The sequence below is a fragment of the Dasypus novemcinctus genome, chromosome 7, assembly GCF_030445035.2.
Source record: "Dasypus novemcinctus isolate mDasNov1 chromosome 7, mDasNov1.1.hap2, whole genome shotgun sequence".
Lineage (NCBI taxonomy): Eukaryota > Metazoa > Chordata > Mammalia > Cingulata > Dasypodidae > Dasypus > Dasypus novemcinctus.
Window position 1 is genome coordinate 102,475,717 of NC_080679.1, and position 21,044 is coordinate 102,496,760.

Consider the following 21,044-nt stretch of genomic DNA (forward strand, 5'->3'; position numbering starts at 1 on the left):
AATCAAGAAACAAGGGCAAAACAGCCTTCCATAAATTAACAATAGTGAGGTCAGCAGTTATGAAGAAATCAGAGTAGCTAGTTCTAATTATAAAAGATTTATTAAAGGAAAGTTGAAATCACAGAATAAAGCAATATTGAATTAGTAACCCCCAAATAGTTTTCCAAAGCCTCCATTACATGCAACTTGAGAAAACTGTTTCTCTGAATGCAAGTTAGAGGAATGGCTCAACCATTTACCCATTCATCAACACACTTTACCTGGCTTAGGCACTGGAGGAACTTTCCTCAGTTCAGTCACAGAATTTAGTCATGCCATTCTCTTAGCATTAATCACAGGATCATACTGATCCTTTGCAGAACTTCAGGATCATTGGGAATGATGGGATGAAAGATGAGGGTAAGTAATTGCATCTCTTTTCAGCATGAGTTATCAACCCTTGTCCTGCTTAATGTTTTTCATATATTATTGGTAATCTGCTCTTTCATCTTCTGAATACAGGATGCTAGATGAAAGGAAAAGTTGATATCTTTACTTCCTGACCATGTGCATCCATGCACTTTTGAAGACAGACTGTTTAACTAATATAGAAATTGTCAATTGAGATTATCCTTAGGAAATCATGTGATAAGAACTACTGCCCATTTCTTCATAAAGATAACTCAGCACAGAAGAGGTGGGTCTTCGGATGGCTGGTCTGTCCAGAAGCAATCTACATAAAGAACACAACATGTACTTCAGTTAGCTCTTGACTTTTACTATAGCGAATCCTTGGTCTCAGATGTTGCACTTTATAAATGTAGCACTCAAGCTACACCTTATTTTGTATAGTTTTTATCGTTTTAATAGCTTCTGCCTTACCTTTCATCCTTATAGTAACATGTGAGGCAAATAGAGACAGCAGCCATGCCAAGGGGTGGTTTGTGAAAGAGCATCAGCCTTGCATAACATAAAGGCCTCAGTTAATGTGAATTCTCAGTAAAAAAGTATATTTGCAATACAAATTCAGCCTTCAACAAGTTCCCTTCCCAAATCACCCCAAGTAAACATTGAATCTAAATGAAACTAGTGTGTCCTAGGTACGCAAACTTGGTTTCAATACTTGTTCCCTAGTTCTCCAGTTCCAGGGTGATAGCTGTTCCTCTGGCCTGCTAAATAGAAATTTTAGATCTACTATTGGACTGAAGCAAATAGTATAATAATCACTTTAAAACTGGTGAAGCTGAGGCAGAATGTGCTAACTCAAATTAGGCTTTCTCTGTTCTTTCCATCAACTGTATTGTCTGTGACAGTGTTTAGGACAGGATGCTTTGGCTTTGATTTAGAGATTGACAGTAAGTATCAAAACTGGGTTGCACAAGGCATTATTTAGTAATTTGTGGGATTAAATGGTGGGTAGGGTTTTGAGCCAAAGTATTAGAGGCTGTGATCTTATTAAGATTCAGGTAAGGAGGATCAGACTTCCAGATTGGTGGATCAAGAACCTCCAAAAATCTGCTCTTCCATGAAACCAACAAAAACATCAAAAATTGTCATCATCAACTTTTTCAGAACTCTGGAAATTAATGGAAGGCTTGAAATAATCTGAGGAGGGTTTATTCAAATAAACTGGCTAAATCTTGATAAAAATAGTGAACATTTTGGAGTTTTAATGTTCCCTATTTTCATCACCCTCTTCCCACCTCCATGGTAGCCTTAAAAACCAACAGCCTTGCAATCACTGTAGCTGTGAAAACTAGTAGTCTAACAGCTACAAGAGATGAAAGAATGGGTTTGGACTCCCTACAAAAGCCCAATTTCCAGATAATTTTCATTATTTGTCTTGTCTGAAAGTTGCCTAGAAACAACCATGAGCAGGACTTATACTTATTTGAAAGGATTCAAACAGCCTTTACTCCAGGGTATCAGTCAAAACAATCAATGACAATATTAACATTGGAGCTGCCTGAGCTGCTGATAACATTTGGTACAATCAAGAAGCTAACCAAAAAATTAAAATAAAAGCTTGGGAATGAGATGGCCATAGGAGCCTTTGCAAAACTCCAGTATATCATTGAGAACCTGGAAGGCCACAGACATATGGAGGTCTGTATGCATGTTCAGAAAAGACCTGAGAAGTTCCTAATTTCTCAACTTTTTCTAATCTTAACGTTCTGTACAAGCAAGAAGAGGAACCCAGGGCAGAGTTAGAACTTCCTGTTGGAATATTGAAGGAATTTTCCAACACGTACACATAAAATCCCTTTGGCAAAGGTTAAAATACTTAATACTTCTTTTTTTTTTTTTTTTAAATACAACATACTTTATTGATAAAAAAACTGCAAAAGATAGGAAAAAAAGGAAGCTTTCTTAATATGGTAAAGTGTATATATGAAAAACCTACAGCTAGCATTGTACTCAATGGCAAAATATTGAAAGTATTCCAACTGTGACCAGGAATAAATCAGGATGGCCACTGTCCCCATACTTAATACTTCTTGACGTTCAAGAAAATCTCTGTCTAGTCATTATCTGATCACTAAACTAACCACAGAGACTTCAATGGTCAACAAACATTACAGATGATCGATTTTATGGAATCAGTTCAGGAACATCTCTAACAAACCCTGGGAGGGGGGAGGGGTGGTGGAATTTTATTTCCAGATTTACCACATTATATTATTGTCAGTACCTTGTTTTTAAGAAAAATTTACAAAACATGCAAAACAATAAGAATATTTGGCCCATAAACAGGATAACAAAGCAGTCAACAAAAAACAACACTGAGGAAGCCTAGATTGTATTGACAAAGATTTTAAATCAGCTACTATAAATATATGTAAAGAATTAAAGGAAACCATATCTAAAGAATTAAAGGGAAATCAGAGAATGATATAACACCAAATAGAAAATGTCAAAAAGGAAATAGAAACTATAAAAAAGAGCCATATAGATATGCTGCAGTTGAAAAGTATAATAACTGAAAGGAAAAAAATATTACAACAGAGGACTAACAGCAGATACTGTTTTACTAACAGTAAAACATTAATTTACACATCCAACAAGATCAATGAAGATCCATACCCTATACAGTCAAATTGTTGAAAGAAAGCAACAAGAGAAAAGTATCTTATCATGTACAAAGAATCTTCAATAATAATAATAATAATAATAATAATAACACAACAGAGGAGGCAGGGAATGGTACTATATAGGAGCAAAGTTTGGATACTATTGAAATTCTGTTGATATTAATTTGAACAAGATTGCTCTAAGTGAAGACACTAATTTTAATTCCCAGGGTAACCATTAAGAAAATAACCCAAAATTACAAGAAAGTAAATAAAGGAATTAAATACATACTATAGTATATCCATTTAATACAAAAGGAAGCAGTATTGGAGAGATAGTGGAGTAAAAAATGCATGGCATATGTAAAACAAATAGTACCATGGCAAATACAAATCATAGCTTATCAGTAATTCCATCATATATAAATGTGTTAAACATTGCAATCAAAAGGCAGAGACTGGTAGAATGGATAAGAACACACGATTCAACTATATACTATCTATAAGAGATTTTTTTTTCAAAGATACAAATAAGTTGAAAGAAAATGGATAGAAAAAGATATTCCATGCAAACAGTAACCAAAATAGAGCTGGCTTGGCAATGCTAATAGCAGACAAAACAGACTTTATGATAAAAATTATTACTTCAGAGAACGACATTTTATAATGTTAAAAGTATCAGTCCATTTTGAATACATAACAATTATAAATATTTATGCACCTAACAACTGAGCCCCAAAATACATGATGTAAAAACTGATAGAACTGAAGAGAGAAATGGATGATTAAAAAACAGTAGTTGGAGACTTCAATACCTAACTTTTAGTAATGAACAGAACAACTAGTCAGAAAACCAAATAAAAAGATGCTCCACATTAGTTATCAAGCAAATACAAATCAAAATCACTTTAAGATACTACTTATTTTATCTACTAGAAAAGGTAAAATAAAAATAAAAAATAAAAGACGTGAATTTTTGGTTTGCCTGGGCAGCTGTAACAAATACCACAGACTGACTTATATAAGAGGAATTCGTTTTCTCACAGTTTGGCAGGCTAGAAGTCCAAAATCAAGGTGTTCTCTGCAGGCTGTTGCATTCTGGTGGTGGATTGCTGGTATAACTCACTGTTTACTCAGTCACATGGCCATCTGTCTACTCCTGTTCCCTACTATTCTGTATCCAAATTTCTCTGCTCATAAGGGCTATATTCATATTGAATTAAGGTACACCCTGATTCAATTTCGCCTCACCTTGACTAAAAAAATCTCCAAAAATTCTATTCATAAATGAGTTCACATCCACAGGACCAGGAGTTAGAACTTGAACAAGTCTTTGTGGGCAACATGATTCAATCCCTAATAAATAATAATAAGTGTTGATGAGGATGTGGAGAAATTGAAACCCTCATAGATTGTTTATGGAACTGTATAATGGTGCAGCCACTTTGAAAAACAGTTTGGTAGCTCCTCAAAATGTTAAATAAAGATTTACTGTATGACCCAGCAATCCACTTCTAGTAATAAAAACAAGAGAACTTTGAAAATGTGTTTAGTCAGAATCCTGTAGTAACATTGTTCATAATAGCCAAAACGATGGAAACAATACAAATGTCCATCACCTGATTGTGGTATATCCACATAATGGAATTCATGCTACAATAAGGATGAACATTAAAAGCATTGTTAAATGGAAGAAGCTTGTCACAAAACAGCACATATTGTAAGATTTCTTTTATATTAAATGTTCAGAATAGGCAAACCCATAAAAATGGAAAGTGAATTAATGGTTGCCAACGGGTTGAGGAAAGGGGAAATTGGGAGTGACTAGTAATGGTTGAGTTTCTTCTGGCAGTGATGAAAATATCTTGAAATTTGATAGTAGTTATGATTATATTATCCTAAATATACTAAAAACAACCCATTTAATTGTATACTTTAAAAGTCTAAATTTTATGCTACATGAATATTTCAAAACTGCTACTAAAATAATTCATGAGGCAGTTTTGCTGTTCATTCTTGTGCAGGGAAACTTTGGTTGAAGAAATAAACCAGTGACTCAGTAAATAGCAGCATATATTTTCTATTAGGAAAATTATAATTTCAATTGAATACTTACATAAGGTATTGAAATAGTTTCTCTTTTCAACCTCGCATGTGTTTCATTCACTAATAGCTTTTATTGCTTAAGTATAGTTTTGCATATTCTTCAATCACATGCAGAACAAGGCTAGTGAAGGGCAGAAATGAAGACACAGTTGTCAACAGAACTGAGCAAGCTATGCCTTTTATTTGGTATCTATTTTCACTTACACCCATTTCACAACAGGAATTCTCAGCGTTGAGAAGATTTAATTTTATGAGCCAGGCCCACTAAGCAAAAGTAGTTCAAGTTCATGCTGCCCAGAGAAAGTATCTAAAATTCTTTTTTGTTTTTGTTTTTTTCCTAACATTGTAATATGATTCCTATCTTGGAGTAAAAAACTGTGTGCTGATTTCTAACACCTTTTGTAGTATCTGGGAGAAAGGACTTGGAAAAAAAAATTACAGTATGCCAGTGAATCCATAAGGAACATGGGCTGAGGTTGGGAGAAGGGAGGAGTCAAGAGGTAAGTGTAGATCTGCTTGCCACAGATGTAGAAGTGGACCACACACTTCTCTGGCTTTTCCTTTGGGGTTACTCTGCTTCCCCAGCAGTCAGCATGCACTTAAACACCACGAAATACAAATTTGTTTGAAAAATGTTATTGACACTGTTTTGACATTGTAGTTTTGTTCCAAGTGTATGTTTGTTTTTTAGCTTTTTAACTTTTTTCTAAACATTTCTGAGTCTTCTGTTTAGTTAAAAAATTGAATCCACAGAGAAATTATTTTTCTAGTTTTTGTTGATTCATCTTTAAAAAAAATTGCTATTGATATATAATTTGCCATAGATAATTTGATGCAGACCCTGTGGGAAATGTGGGTGTGGATGTACATACGTATATGTATATATGTGCATGAGATAGATGTCAATTGGAAAAGTATTATGTCCAATGGGATAATTTGTCTTTTAAGATATTTAAGGGAGCTGATTATATACTGAAAGCATCTTCTAACATCTAAACTTGACATTCAAGCTCAGAAGAATGAGGAAACTCCAATCACTGTGGAAGCTGTAGGTGCTGGCTCTGCACTGTGATCAAACTTCCCCCTTTCCCCTTGGTTTTCCTATGAGATTGTTGGCAAAGTCTTGTATGAAGTCAAGGTAAGGTGCTAGAGTCTAGCAAGATAATTACAGCCACATTTAGAAGAGATTAAGTCCTAGACTTCTATTTCCAGGCATTTTACTACTGGGACTCATTAGGAGATATCACACAAATATAAGGTCTTGAAGGTTGATATCAGTAGGCCAACAGAAAGATAAGGAAGAAGCCAGGACAGCACAGGTGAATGAGTGTTGGTTGGCAAGATGTCTGAGAGGAAGGAGGGAAGTTGAGGCGATTCTAGGTAAGTTCAGGGGTCCATGAGAAGAGAGGGCTCAGGATAGATGTATGCTTGCTCTAACAGAAATCCAGAAGGAGCTCAATGCAATGTTGATAGATAACAGGACTGGGACTGAGGAATTGAGGTGGAGAAGCAAAGGAGAATCAACACTTAGCTACAGATAAGACCAAGAATGTGTATTATGGATCAAAAAAGCTGAGAAGGCAGGTAAAGCATATTAAATGGAAGCGCCATTGTCTGTGCCTACTGTAATCCACCCCTGCTTTTCTGGGGCTCTGGAGAACTATGATACTATGTGCCAGAAATTGAGCTGTCATCATCACCATCATCACAACCACCATCACCCTCATCTTTATCACCATCTTCATCATCATCATCACCACCATCATTATCTCCATCATTTTATTAGTAGGTTATTTATGTTTCAGGATCAAGAAATCTACATACATTGTCTAATCCTCTTAATACTCCTTATATCTTTAATACTATTATCTCTATTTCAGATAAAACTCTATCTGAGGCTCAGAGAAGCTAGGTAACTTGCACAAAGATATACAGAGAGCAAATAATGAAGAAGACATTCAATCCCAGGCAGCTGAATCTAAAGAATGGGGCACACTGCCTTTAATAGCATCTTTTCCCATTATTATCAGAGAGGATAAAAAGCCACCGGAGCTGCGTGACCCTAAAAGGATCCTACCTTACTTCTACCTTCAGGTCGTCATAGTTGATGTTGATAGGTGGAGAGTAGGAGGATGTGGGGAAGAGATTGACACATCGTAGACAAGGTGTGACCAGTGCTTGTCCTCTTCCTCAGCTATACCCAAACGAAGATGTTACCCTTGCATCTGTATCCTGATTCTGTGTATGTGGAGAGTGAATGCATTTGTAACTTGTGTCACACAGCTCTTTTGTCTTATAACCTCAAAGACAAGCTGGAAAGGTCTTCAGAGGTTACCTCTCCAACCCCAGCCCAACTCGTTTACTCTAACCTCCAAACTCAATTCCAGGCTGAACAGAACCCTATTCTGCCAAGCCTTTCCCAACTCAAGGCCTTCAGGCAGGAGTTTCTCTTTCTTTGGAGCTCCACAGGAATTTTTTCCCCTCTAGCTGTGAGATACTGGCTGTATTTTATTAAGCTTTATTGTTCACAGCTCTACCTCCTTCCCCATCATCATTGGGATTGTAAGCTATTTAAGAGAAGGAATCTGTCCTAATCCTTTTTCCCCCAATAACTATTACCTAATACAGAGGGACAAGTAGTTACCAAAATTTATTGAATTTACATTTATATATAACTAATCTAAGGGCCAAGATGCTAAATAATGTGCTCAAAGCATCAGGAGATCATAGCAAGGACCAGGAATGATTTCTCCTACTCATAGTTAATAGTATAGCATGTATTTGTCTCTGGGGCATTTCCCTCTTCTTTTATCCAAGGTGGAATGACAGTGGGGTGGGGCTGGGGCGCGACATTCTAACCATGTTGCTCTGAGTGTGTTGTAATCACTCTCATGTCATTCCTCAGCACTGATTTTTTTTCTGTGTTGGTACCTAGGGGATGAGGGTGGAATTTTAAAAATTTGCCTAACATAAACCTGATACATAACTGCTTTATTGCCTTTTTTCTCTGATGAAGTGGCAAGAACTAATACAGGTTAAGCCAAAATGATTTCTTTATAATCTTATGGAGAACTAGTGACAAAGTTGGAATTAGAATTTAGGTTCTGTAAGCTCTAAGACTTCGACCAATCCCTTAAATAGTCTCAGAAAGTGCTTAGAACAATGTGTTAAAAAATAAATGATTTCCCTAAGCAGTGTACTCAAGCAAACCAAAAGAATCTCTCTGTGTGTACAGTTTTATATATGTTTTATGAGTATGGAAAAGATGAGGACAATCACTCTATATTAGCTAGCTTGGGAGGAAAGTGGTAGAATTGGAAGAAATTTCATTTGGAGATTATTGACTTTTTAATAGATTTTTGTGTGATTTCACACAAAATTAATAAATTATGGCTGAATTTGATATTTGAAGACATTATTTCAATACAGACCCATCTATTCAGTTCTTTTATTGTAAAGAACAACAAGGTGAGCCACAGGTAAAGGAGATTTGTTGTGCATATTGATAAAGGAGCAATGATTTCATAAGGATCCAGGGACAGGTACAGAAATACGACCTAGTGGCATAGGAACTTAAGTTAGAGGGTGACATTCTGATTCAAGAAGACTTTCAGAACATCAGAAAAACCACGTGAGACTCATTATTGTATTCACTATAAACATCCTGCAGCTACACTCTATATGATGCCTTCTATTTCTGTACTACTACCAATTTCTTCCCAATTTTCTCAGTGGGAAGGGAAGGGAAGGGAAGGGAAGGGAAGGGAAGGGAAGGGAAGGGAAGGGAAGGGAAGGGAAGGGAAGGGAAGGGAAGGGAAGTTAGATTGGCCCAAGTAAATCTTTTAGATTCATGCTATAAAAGACATTATTTTCCTTCCTAGTCTAGTACAGACTAGAAAATTATCTTTGTATCAGTTACCCAATCCCCTGTATAACCTGATCCCTGGGAGGTGGATTCATGTTTTATATAAGTCATGTAACGGAGAGCTGACACAACAAGATGACGCAACAAAAAGACACACAGATTCCTGTGCCACTGACAACAACAGAAGCAGACAAAGAAGAAGACGCAGCAAATAGACACAGAGAGCAGGCAACTGGGGTGGGGGGGGAGGGGAGAGAAATAAATAAATCTTAAAAAAAAAAGTCATGTAGGTATGGAAGGGGAAGCCTTTGATTAGATTTTGCTTTTGAGACCCCCATTCAGTATTTATTTTTCTTGTCTGCTTTAATATTTTTATACATGTGCCTCACATATATTTCTGGGCCCTGAATTATTTCACTCTCTGCTTAACTCATTATTTTCTATTGAGTTTGTCTCTGTATAAGTCTGTAGTTATCACCAGAATCCAAGCTCTAATGAATAGGATTGTGGTAGCTTACTGGCATCTCAGGTGTCTAGTATTAGCCCCAGCTCATAGTAGGTACTCAGTAATATTTGTTAAATCAATGAATGACCTGCAGGATAACTAGATTATTTTTGTAATTTGTTGAAACATAGTATTGTTCAGTTTTTGGGAGCCTGAGTTCCTCCTGTTAATACCAAAGCTGATATTTGTCCTTTGATAGTGATTCAGCAGCTCAACCTCTAGGGTCTATCCAGGGTGTTGACATGGTTCTGAGTATCTTGGAAAGATGGTTATGGAAAGATGGAAGTGGCTAGCAAGGTGGGGTTGGGGACACCCAAAGGAAGTGGGAGCCTGGGTAACTCACTGGGATTGGTTGTGTAACATGAAAGGCAATCCACCCAACCCTGAAATGCAAAGCAAAAAGGAGGTTGTGCAGATCATATCTGTTTATATATCTGATCCAGAAAGCTCAGAAATAGCCGTCTAACCCTGCTTGGGACACATTCATATCCTGCCTGTGATATGAATCTTAAAGTGGTGATACCCACACAATCACGGCATTGTTCCAAGCTGCACAATCAGTTTGCCATAGCCCCGGGCTCTCACGCATGTTCTGACAGCTATGCACAGAGACACCGGAGCTGTCTGAGATGCTATTTTCTCTAAGCATAGTTTTCGGGACACTTCTAAATGTCACCTATCAAAGTTTAGTTTCTTCCCACGGTACCTAGCCTAGTAAAGTGCTATTCAGGGTGCTTTTGGGTGGGAGGTATGACGTCAACGTAAAGTTGCAAACTGCCTAAAGGTCAAGATTCCTCTTTCCCCCCATGCCCTGGCTGTGCCAGACTAGTCAATCTGTCTGTTCTCTAGGCTTCTAGGGAACAGTCAATGGCATGAAAGAACACAGAGCCCACATCTGTTTTAGCTGGGATCACAGAAAGGCAGTTCACAGTACCTAGGTCAGTGACATTTCAGGAAGTATCTCAATTCTACAAATCCTTCTCAGGGTCTGTCTGTGCTACATGCTTTACATTATAGAAAGGAGAGCAAAAGGAACGGGATATAGATAAAAAGGGGTGATTATACTTAAAGATAGTACACAAATGTTGCCATGTGATGGTGAATGGAGTCAAGTGATACGGCTATTTTAAAATACAAATACTTGACCCTTTTGAATCAGGATTCTAGCCTAATAAGGTAGAAGAATTGCACTAAGTATCAATAGTTATTTATCAATAGCTTTGTGGTTAAGAGCATACACTTCAGTGTCATAAAAAAACTGTGTTTGAATCCAAACTTTAATACTTACAAGCTGTGGGGCCTTGGCTGAGTTAGTCCCTTAAGAGCCTGAGCTCCCTCTCATGAAACAGAGATAATTAAATCTCTCTTGCATGTTTCTTATGAGGATTAAATGCACTGAAGTAAAGTACTAATGCCAGTACACAATAGGTGATTGTTCAATAAACTGTAGTTTGTAATATAATTCTATTTGGAGAGTACTGCCTGACCTAGGAACTGTCAACCTTCATTTTCAGCCTTCTCAGCTTTTATAGTGCGTTTACTTAATGGGAACCTGAAGGGAAACACTGAGCCAGGGCTTTTCCCTAGAAAATATTAGGAGGAAAGACGTGAACATGGCAAATGCTCTAGGGAAATAGTAAGGCCTTTGAACTCCAACAGGGCTGGTGCCAGTGTCTCACTGTAAAAAGTGGAGTTGCCTACTCTCCTTGCTGCAGTTGGTTTGGATAACTTAATAAATATACCCATAGTTGATTGTTCATACCTGGTACTACATGTTACTACATGCCCTGGGCACACTTTAAAGAACTTTGTTTCTTACCATTTGAATTTATTCTAAATTGCTCTAGGTGTTTATAGACTTTGGTATTATGACTTTAATCGTCAGCTTTGTGATGCTCTGGCCACTGATTCTTAGTTACCTAACTGTGAAATGTGATTGTTCAGTTTTAAGCACTAACTCCTGTCATTTCCAACAATGAACTAATTCATTGGCTCTGCATCTCTAAAGGTCCTTGTCTACATGACCAAAATTTTAGTTGTGAAGAGATAACTTTACAAACAACCACCTTATTTTTAAGAGAATATATATGGCACAATATAATGGTTAAGAGGATAAGTGCTGGAGCAGATTATTAGGCTGTAATCCCCAATATTAGAAAGTTCCTTAAACCCTAATGTCCTCATCTTCATAGAGTACATAATTGGACTAAATGAATTATAGATAAAGTACTAAAGACAGAGCCTAGAACATAGTAAGTTATATAGAAGAGTTAGCTGTTATTGTTAGTGTTTGGTATATAAGATACCTCAGGAGAAGAGGTATATAATACTTCTGGAAAAGAACAGTAATCAAACTGTAATCACTGTCCTGCTCATATTCAGCTCTACCTCCTCAAAGTGGTCTGTATGATGACTCACCCGGATGTTAGGGAGATGTGGGGGTTAAACTGGCTTCTGCAGAGCTGGGGTGAGAGGAAGAAGTGTCTTGTACCCAGAAATGTGGGTGTACAGGATACAAGGCAACATGCCATGCTGAGAGTCATTGAGATAGAATCACCAGGTTAGAGAAGAGGAGTCACAAGTCACAAAAGCAAGTTTGGGGTGCGACATATAAAATTGGTATTGGGAAGGTGATAGGGGTGAAGAAAGAGTCAGGATGACCTAGTCCCAGAAGAATTCTTATTTTTGTAGAGGTGGGTTTGCTATACTGAAAGGAGCAAGGTAGGGGGAATAGCCATGATCTGCCAACTCTTTACCCCCCTTGGATTAGGTTTGACCCTTCCCTTTGTTCACATGGTGGTAACCTTAGCATGTTTTAATGTATTCCTGAACCAGGAAGCAATTTTCCTTGGGTATTTCTATGGCCTCGTAAATCAGATTCTAAGCTGGTCATGGCTTGAATGGATTCCAGGACCACTTCAAACTCTTTGTGGTTTAGCCATTGCAGATATGGAGAAATTTGGATCATACTTTCCAATAATTGGAAAACAGCAAATGACTAAAAATTCATGGAAACAAAGATTTCAGAAACAGTGTAGAAACACTTCTCCTGCCATACTACTATAACTTAGTGCATATCATTTGCTGCAAGTTATAGCAGCTTGTGTCTATTATCTTATTAATCCCTTAGATCAACCCAATAAAAGGTAAATATTATTAGATTTATTTTTTTCTCATATGGCTAATGCATGACTCAGAAAGATTATATTATTTGCTCCAAGATCCCATAATCTGAACTAGATTAAAAGGATCCCTTTAAGTGGAGGGCAAGAATAACATCACTTAAACCAATTAGAAGACATTAGCACCTGTCTAGATGAGAGGTAATGGTGGCTTAGACCAAGGTGGAAACAGTGGAGATGGTAGAAAACTGTCAGATCCTAGGTACATTTTGAAGATGGAACTAACAGGAATTCCTCACAGAATAGATCTAAGTAAGGAGTGAAAGTAAGGAATCAAGAGAAACTCCAGTTTTGTTGGCCTGAGCAAATAGAAGGATAAAATTGTCACAACTGAGATGTGGAAGGCTTCAGGGGGAACTGATTTAAAGATGCAAAACTAGGAATTCAGTTTGGGACCTGTTAAATTTGAGATATATATTTAATTATCCAAGTGTAGGTATCAAGTAGGTGGTCTGAGTTATAGTAAAGAAAATCTTGTATGGAGACAGAAATTCAGGTCTCATTGGCACATAGATATGTTTAAAGGCTCAAGACTATAAGAAGTCACCCTGGGAGTGAAAAGAGAATGTAGAAAAGAGAAGAGGAACAAGAGCGGAGGCTTGGCAAGAAGAAGAGCCAGAAAAGGAGATTGAGAAAGAGTATTCAGTGAAATAGGAAGAAAATGAAAGAATTGTGTTGACCTGTGGAAAATGTTTTTCAAGGAGAAGGGAGGTATTAACTGCAACAAGATGCTGCCATAGGTCAAAATGAACACTGATGATTGATAATTGGATTTAACATAGTGCTCAATGGTGATCTTGAAAGGAAGTGATTGATAAAGTGAGAGTATGAGTGCATCTTTGGGAGAAACAAAGACCTGATTAGAATGTACCAAAGAGTGAACAGGAAAGGAAGATTTGGAGGCAGTAAGAGGAATCAGAGAAATTTTTCTGTCATATAAAGATCTCTATCCGGGAAACGGACTTGGCCCAGTGGTTAAGGGCGTCCGTCTACCACATGGGAGGTCCACGGTTCAAACCCCGGGCCTCCTTGACCCGTGTGGAGCTGGCCCATGCGCAGTGCTGATGTGTGCAAGGAGTGCCGTGCCACGCAGGGGTGTCCCCGCAGTAGGGAGCCCCACGCGCAAGGAGTACACCCATAAGGAGAGCCGCCCAGTGCTAAAGAAAGTGCAGCCTGCCCAGGAATGGCGCCACCCACACTTCCTGTGCCGCTGACGACAACAGAAGTGGACAAAGAAACAAGATGCTTCAAATAGACACAGAGAACAGACAACCGGGGGAGGGGGGGGAATTAAATAAATAAATAAATCTTTAAAAAAAAAAAAAGATCTCTGTCCAGAAATATCTTAGAAAGTGTATATGAGACAGGGAGTTTGAACCTAAACTTTTGATCAGTTCATATGACACATCTTTCTGAGGCTTTCATGGACTGGAAATGCATATTCATTTTGTTCCATTGTAACCACTATGGACAAAGAACAATTTATTTTTTAAGGTTTATTTATTTATTTATTTCTCTCCCCTACCCATCCCCCTCTGTTGTCTGCTCTCTGTGTCCATTTGCTGTGTGTTCTTCTGTGACTGCTTCTATCCTTATCAGCAGCACCAGGAATCTGTGTTTCTTTTCATTGCGTCATCTTCTTGTTTCAGCTCTCCATGTGTGTGGCGCCATTCCTGGGCAGGCTGCACTTTCTTTTGCGCCGGGCGGCTCTCCTTATGGGGTGCACTCCTTGCGCGTGGGGCTCCCCTATGCGGGGGAACCCTGTGTGGCACAGCGCTCCTTGCACACATCAGCACTGCACATGGGCCAGCTCCACACGGGTCAAGGAGGCTCGGGGTTTGAACCACAAACATCCCATGTGGTAGATGGACGCCCTATCCATTGGGCCAAGTTCACTTCCTGACAAAGCACATTTTAATTGTGCATGTGACTATTCCACCCTAAATGGAGATATAGTGATGTGGATTGATCACTTTTCAGTGGGGACGGCTGTTGAAACTGCTGTGGCAGAAAGGCAACAACCTGTCCAACATTGGGTTGCCTCTGATAGAGACAGGCAGTGAAAATCAGTTTTCAGAGAGTAGAGTCTAAAGTGATTATCAAAACAAGGTTTGGTGATGCTAGCTAGCCTGTTAAGCTAGTATCAGGATCTGGAGTTTGCAATCAGATCACTGAAGAGCCAACAGAAAAAGAGCTTAGAATAAAATGTTGGATCTATTAGTAGATGGAGAATCTGAATCAAAATTGGAATCCAAGGCTCTTGCTTATGACTGTGCTCCCCAAAACTGATGAGTGGGTGGGTAACAGATATATCTATATATCTATATATCTATATATATATCTATATATCTATATATATATATATGCAAAAGGAAGATCAGATGCTCCCTAGGAAGACAGTTGTAATTGGGTTTGAGGACTTGACTATTTCTTCAATGAGGTAGTAAGTGACCCTCATAGACCATGCCCTATGTATATATAGGGTCCTCACCAGAGTATAAACCCTTTGGAACCAAGACCAGATGTTTTTCTTTTATTAGTTCCCAATTCAGCTACCCAAGAATTTTTTGTCCCCCCAGTCAACATTTCTGATCAGTGCTTTCAATATGTGAGGTGGGACAGAGGATGGAAATCTGTGGCAACAGGGAAAATCTGGGGTAGTTAGGCAGAAATTGTCACTTGACTGTTGTCTTGACAGCTCTCAGAGACTACTATGGGTGATTTTTTAAAAAATTTTTTTTGAGGTCTTGGTGTGGAGGATTATACCCAGGACCTTGTATATAGTGGGAAGTTGACACTCAACCACCGAGCCATATTTGTTCCTCTGAGTTGGTTTTTTCATGTTTGTTGCTTGCTTTTTAGTTGGTTTGTTTTTAGGAGGCAGCAGGGATTGACCTGGGTCCTTCCATGTGGGAAGCAAGTGCTCAACTGCTTAAGCCACATCTGTTGATTTTATTTCCTAAAATTTCCTCTTAGAGAGTAATCATTATTTTTTGTTTCTCACCAAGACTAAAAGAAAACTCTATGTACTTTAATTTATGTCATATTCTTAGGTAACTTGTTCCTTACTTATCAGGACAAATGGACACTTATGAACCAACTTGGTTTTTTATATTATTCTAAAGACTCATAGTAACTGTTATATAAATAAAAGATTAATGTACTTATAATTTTATTTGAAAGCTGTGATTTTTTTAATCTATCTTCAGAGATTCGTTGATTCAATCAACAACTATTGAGGTATTGAAAGAAACACCCAAATCTTAATGATTGCCTACATTGTATATAGTATGAATGTACCACTCGTTGTGTTTTTCCCTACTGGTAAATATTTAGAGTGTTTATAGTTTTTATTACCACAAACAATGCTGCAATGAATAACATTGTACATGTATCATTTTTATTTGTAGGCATTTTTGTTAGTCAGCCAAAAGGGGTGCTGATGCAAAGTACCAGAAATCTGTTGGCTTTTATAAAGGGTGTTTATTTGGGGTAAAAGCCTATAACTACAGTTCTCTAAAGAGTCCAATTAAAGGCTGATTTCTCATCAAAGTCAGTTGCCAGGTGTTGAAGCAAGATGGTGGCCCATCTCTGTTTCAGCCATCCTCTTTCTCAGCTCCAGGCTGGCATAGGGTTTGTTTCTTTCTGGGCTTTCTCAGCACTGCAAATATCAGGGGAATAATTTAGTTCTCTGCTTTGCAGAGTCTATGGACTCTCTTTCTTTCCATATAGCTTCTTCTGTGTGTCTTTGGAGTGAGTGTCCACTTATATTAGCCCACCAGTGGGGTGGGAACTCAATCCTGAGTCACACACTCCTGACGTGGTTGAATCAAAGCCCTGACCTTGGCATAATTTAATCAAAGACATCTCAGCTGAATCTAGTACAATCAAAGGATATCATACCCAGAGGAATAGATTAGTTTACAAACATAATCCTTCTTTTTTGGAATCCATAAATAGTACCAAACTGCTACAGCGTTCTTCACATTGTATAACTATTAATCCTTTGTTACATGTTTTGCACATATTTTCTCTCAGGTTTTTTCACCTTCTTTGTCTTTTTAAATTTTATTGCTAACATACACTAATAGCTAATATAAACAAAAACACAATTATCCTAGCTGAGACTACCAACAAAATTTACAGAAAAGACATCTAAATAATATGTATCAGAATACTTGATTAATGCACAGCTTTTTGTGTTAATTCCAGGTGTCCTGCCGTACATTCTTTGTATAGGTGACGTAGTTGGGGATTTTCTGTCATTTGTCTGAAGGACTTTGGGAAAAGTTCAGAGTTCATTAATCCTGAGAGGTTATGACTATCGGTCAGAGATGGTGTAACAAATGATTTATAACATAATAAAAAAATTTGAAGCTCCTAGAGAATGTTTTTAGAAACAAACAAAAATGCTCTTAGTAAGTTAAACATTAATATGATCATTATTCTAATATCTTAATAAGATTTCTAATGTTTGATGTCACCATTTCTCATGGCACTATCTAATTTATTTTTAGCCTTCCATTTCCTTTTAAATCAGATGACACTGAAGGCTGCTGGACTGAAAACCTGTTAGAGGTGGTCGTTACGGAACACACTCTCACCCTCCTGCCGTTATGCAACTGCTTCACTTCTTGATGAAGAACTGTGTGAATTTCATCATGATGAAATACTCGTCAAATTCTATTAGAAGCCAATACGTATGTCAGTAATTTGATCTGTGCTGCTTATATGTTCTCGAACTGGCTGAATGATAGATTAGTAAAAGCAGAATCCTCTTATGGATCAGACCCAACGTCCTATCATCCCTGATTACATACTCCAAAAACCATTAAAGCCAGCAAAAATGTGTGGGTCATTTGTTGTAAGAAAAATGCTTGTCCAGGATGCAGGTTAATTGGAGGCTGAGAAAGCGATCAGGAACAACTGGATGATAATTTTCCTTCCCTACCCCAATAAGGGTGTGACTCTGAGGATGATAAATTTGGTTCAAAGACCAAGAGAGCCTCATGTATGAAAACCTTCTCTTACATGAAAGAACAAAGGGCCTAGGTTATGTAATTTCTTTTTGAATGGTGATATAAGCTGTAAGGATAAACAATTTATAGCAAAGCACAAAATTAAGCTTCCCCACCCCCTGCACCAAGAGCTTTACTGCGGCCATGTGCCTTCTCTTAGGCCCAGTGGGGCCCCCAAGGATGCTGCATTGATTTGGCACATCTGTTCTTGCTCTTGTGACCTCCTCACTTGCACTGAATTTCTGAACCTTTGATAATAAATCTTGTGTCTACTGTGTAAGTGATCTCTGTTTTCCAAGCTAAAACTCATCTGGGATGCTAAATTGATGTTTGAGGGAAGTTGCAATGCTCTAACAAGGACCCATTATGAATGTAACTTTACTCAGCTTTTCGATCAGGTATCATGACAATGACTTTCATCTCCCTTTATTCCTTAGGAAGAAAACCCCAAGATAACTTGGAGTACCAATATAGTCTTCTAGACTGTTTCCCAGCCTACCTTGCAATAAAGAGTGGTCATGTCACTAAGTCTGACCACAGGTATGATAAAGGAAAGTACTGGGTGAAGATTCCAGGAAGGTTAATTTGAAGGTGACAGTAAACAAAGGCATGCTTTTGCACCCTTCCATCCTCTGACTTTTTCCTGTGGCCCAGTATATGAATGTGATGGGTGGAGCTTCAGCAGACTGTCATTAAGACTGGAAGTCACATGCTGAGGATGGTTGAAAAGAATGAGAGAGGGTGTTCCGTGTCTCTAAGGATCACAGAACTTTCATATCAGCCTTGGACCATTTAGATCCAGAGTTCTTTTATTTGAGTGAGAAATAAACATATACCTCATGTAAGCCATTTTTAGATTTTCTTTATACACAAATTTCTTGCCTTTGAAAAACTGAAACAGAGTAGCAAAAAGATAGAAATATGTTTTATTAATCTAAGAGATGCAGTTTTTCTTTTAATTGTTCACATTTGAAATATTCTCTATTTTACTGTTTATGTATCTTTCTTTAATACTTGCTGTTCTCATACTAAGAAGACTGAATTGACGCCTTAGCACCAAATATAGACTAAAGGTAGCTTTTGTAGATGATGTATTAGTTTGTGACCCTATTTTCTGTATGTCTGAGATGTAAATTTGCCTTTGGATGCTTTACTTATATTTTGTTTACACTAGAATAGCTAGGAAAATCAAGGACTACATCTACTTTCTACTGTTCAAGAATACATCCGTAAACAAAACTTGATTTGTTATCTATTTTTGACACTGTTCAGATCACCAGCCATTACTGAATTTAATAATCCCCACCACCTAGAAATTATAAAACCCAAGTCACTCAAAAACATTGGTGCTGTGCATACTGTTGTACTGCTAGGGACAGGGTCACATAGCCTGACTTGCTTTCGGAGGCACAGCATCTCCTGCATCTTGTGGCTGTGTTACAGATGGAAGGTACCAGACCCTGAGGGAGCAGCCTTTCAGAAATGGAGAGTACGCAGGAACCGGATGATCACTGTTGGATGTACAATGAACATCTGGAAACACCGCGGGGCAATTGCCTTAGCAATTTCTTATCTCTAATAGTATGTTATTTTTCACTAGTTTTACAAATTCTGTTTTCTTTTGCATTTTCTATCACATTGGCAACTTGAAGTTAAAAAAAGAATGTTCTGCACAATTTGGCTTAGAGAATAATCACAAAATAAATCTAGTACTGAACTTTATAGAACCCCTGAACTGTGAGAAGAATGGAATGATCTTCGTGCCCTGGAAAAGACAAATGGCCTGGGAAATTACCTCACATAGACATGTGCATGTGAGAGTGTGCACATGTGGGGGCATGCATTCATTTACCATTGTCTTTCCACTGCTATCTGATGTCCTTTTCAATGTACTCTTCTGTGTTTGCCTAGAGTTTATTCTATTTGTCTCTCTCTGGATATCTTGCTTCTCATGAATATCAGATTATATTTCTATTTCAGAATTATTTTTAGTCCTTTTCTCTAAATCTCCCTTTCCTTCTTTTTGTGTTGGCAGCAGCTAATTTTGTACATATTAGTCTGTCTCATATCATCTTTTATTCTACTTCTGATCATGAGGTTATAGAACCAAAGTATACTATGCATATGTTGTATTTTCCTATTTAGGGGGAGAAAAAAAGATTTCCAGTTCAAAACAACTGTCTGAGTACATGTTACCTCTTGTTCCTCCCCAAATTTTAATAAAATAACACATAACTCTAAAAATAAGAATATTTCAGTGGCATCACTGGATAGCTAGATGAGGTATTATCCTCAGACCAAACAATTGAGTAATCTCTAGAAAATTTAAGCAGATGAAATCAGTGCCAAAATATATTTTTCTAGTAGACCTCTGAAGTAATCCAAGGTCAGAGAAAGTAGAGACTAGGAAAAGGAGAAGGTCATAGAAGATTAGCTATGGAACAGGTATATTGATACCTCTTACCGAGATTAGCTGGTTCTTTTCTTTATCAGGAATAAGCAGGGGTACCCCTTACTCCTCAAATACATTTGGTAGTTCTGATGCAAGACATTCCCAGAATGGTTACTTTGGGCAGTAAAATCGGGGCAATTCTCTAGCCCATTTACAGCTGCCAGGAGAAGGAAAGAGAAATGTATGTCTTACCAGTACTTGCTAACTCATGTATTCCTTCCCACCTCTCACACAAATGTAGGATAGCTGGGTTCTAATAATTATTCTTTGTCCACTGCTAGTGGATCAGATATTTCTGTCTTAGGCTTAGGACATATACTTCCTTTACTAGTATTGATCAATCTAGGCCTGTGTTAATGAAAATAATATAAAAAATGAAGAGAACCAAGAGCATGAGCATCTTCATGCACCAAGAGGAATATAAATATTTTAAAATGTTGATAGAAAAATAGTTAAAATAATATAAATGGATTATTACCACTAAATAAAACTTTAGAGACATATGAAGAAATATATTGTCTATTGAAAAGCAACAAGAGATTGCTATGAAAAGGAAGCTCTCAGAATTCAGGGAACTTAAAGACACACTCATTGGAAATAAGATGTAATAAATAAGATCAGTAATAAAATGGATACAGCTGAAGTGTGAACTAGTGAAATGAAAACTCAACCAAATATAGATAACAAAAAGTACAAAGAGATGAAAAATAGAAAAGAAACAGTAGGAGGCATGGAAAGTAGATACAATAGCTTTATCATCAGTCTAAAAACAATTGCAGAAGATATATAGAGAAAGGAATACTTGATAACATACAAGAAAATATTTCTGAATTGAAGAAAGAGTCATCTTAAAATTTAAGGGTATT

General features: G+C 37.5%; 1 long non-coding RNA gene across 1 annotated transcript in view; it reads left to right on the forward strand.

Annotated features, from left to right (window-relative positions):
* The window catches only part of LOC131279220 (uncharacterized), an 89,370-nt gene extending 70,276 nt beyond the window's left edge, over positions 1-19,094 (forward strand). The window contains exons 2-3 of the long non-coding RNA XR_009186597.1: positions 17,226-17,408; positions 18,164-19,094. This is a non-coding gene — a long non-coding RNA (uncharacterized lncRNA). The remainder of the gene's footprint in view (positions 1-17,225; positions 17,409-18,163) is intronic.
* Positions 19,095-21,044: the final 1,950 nt, after the last annotated feature.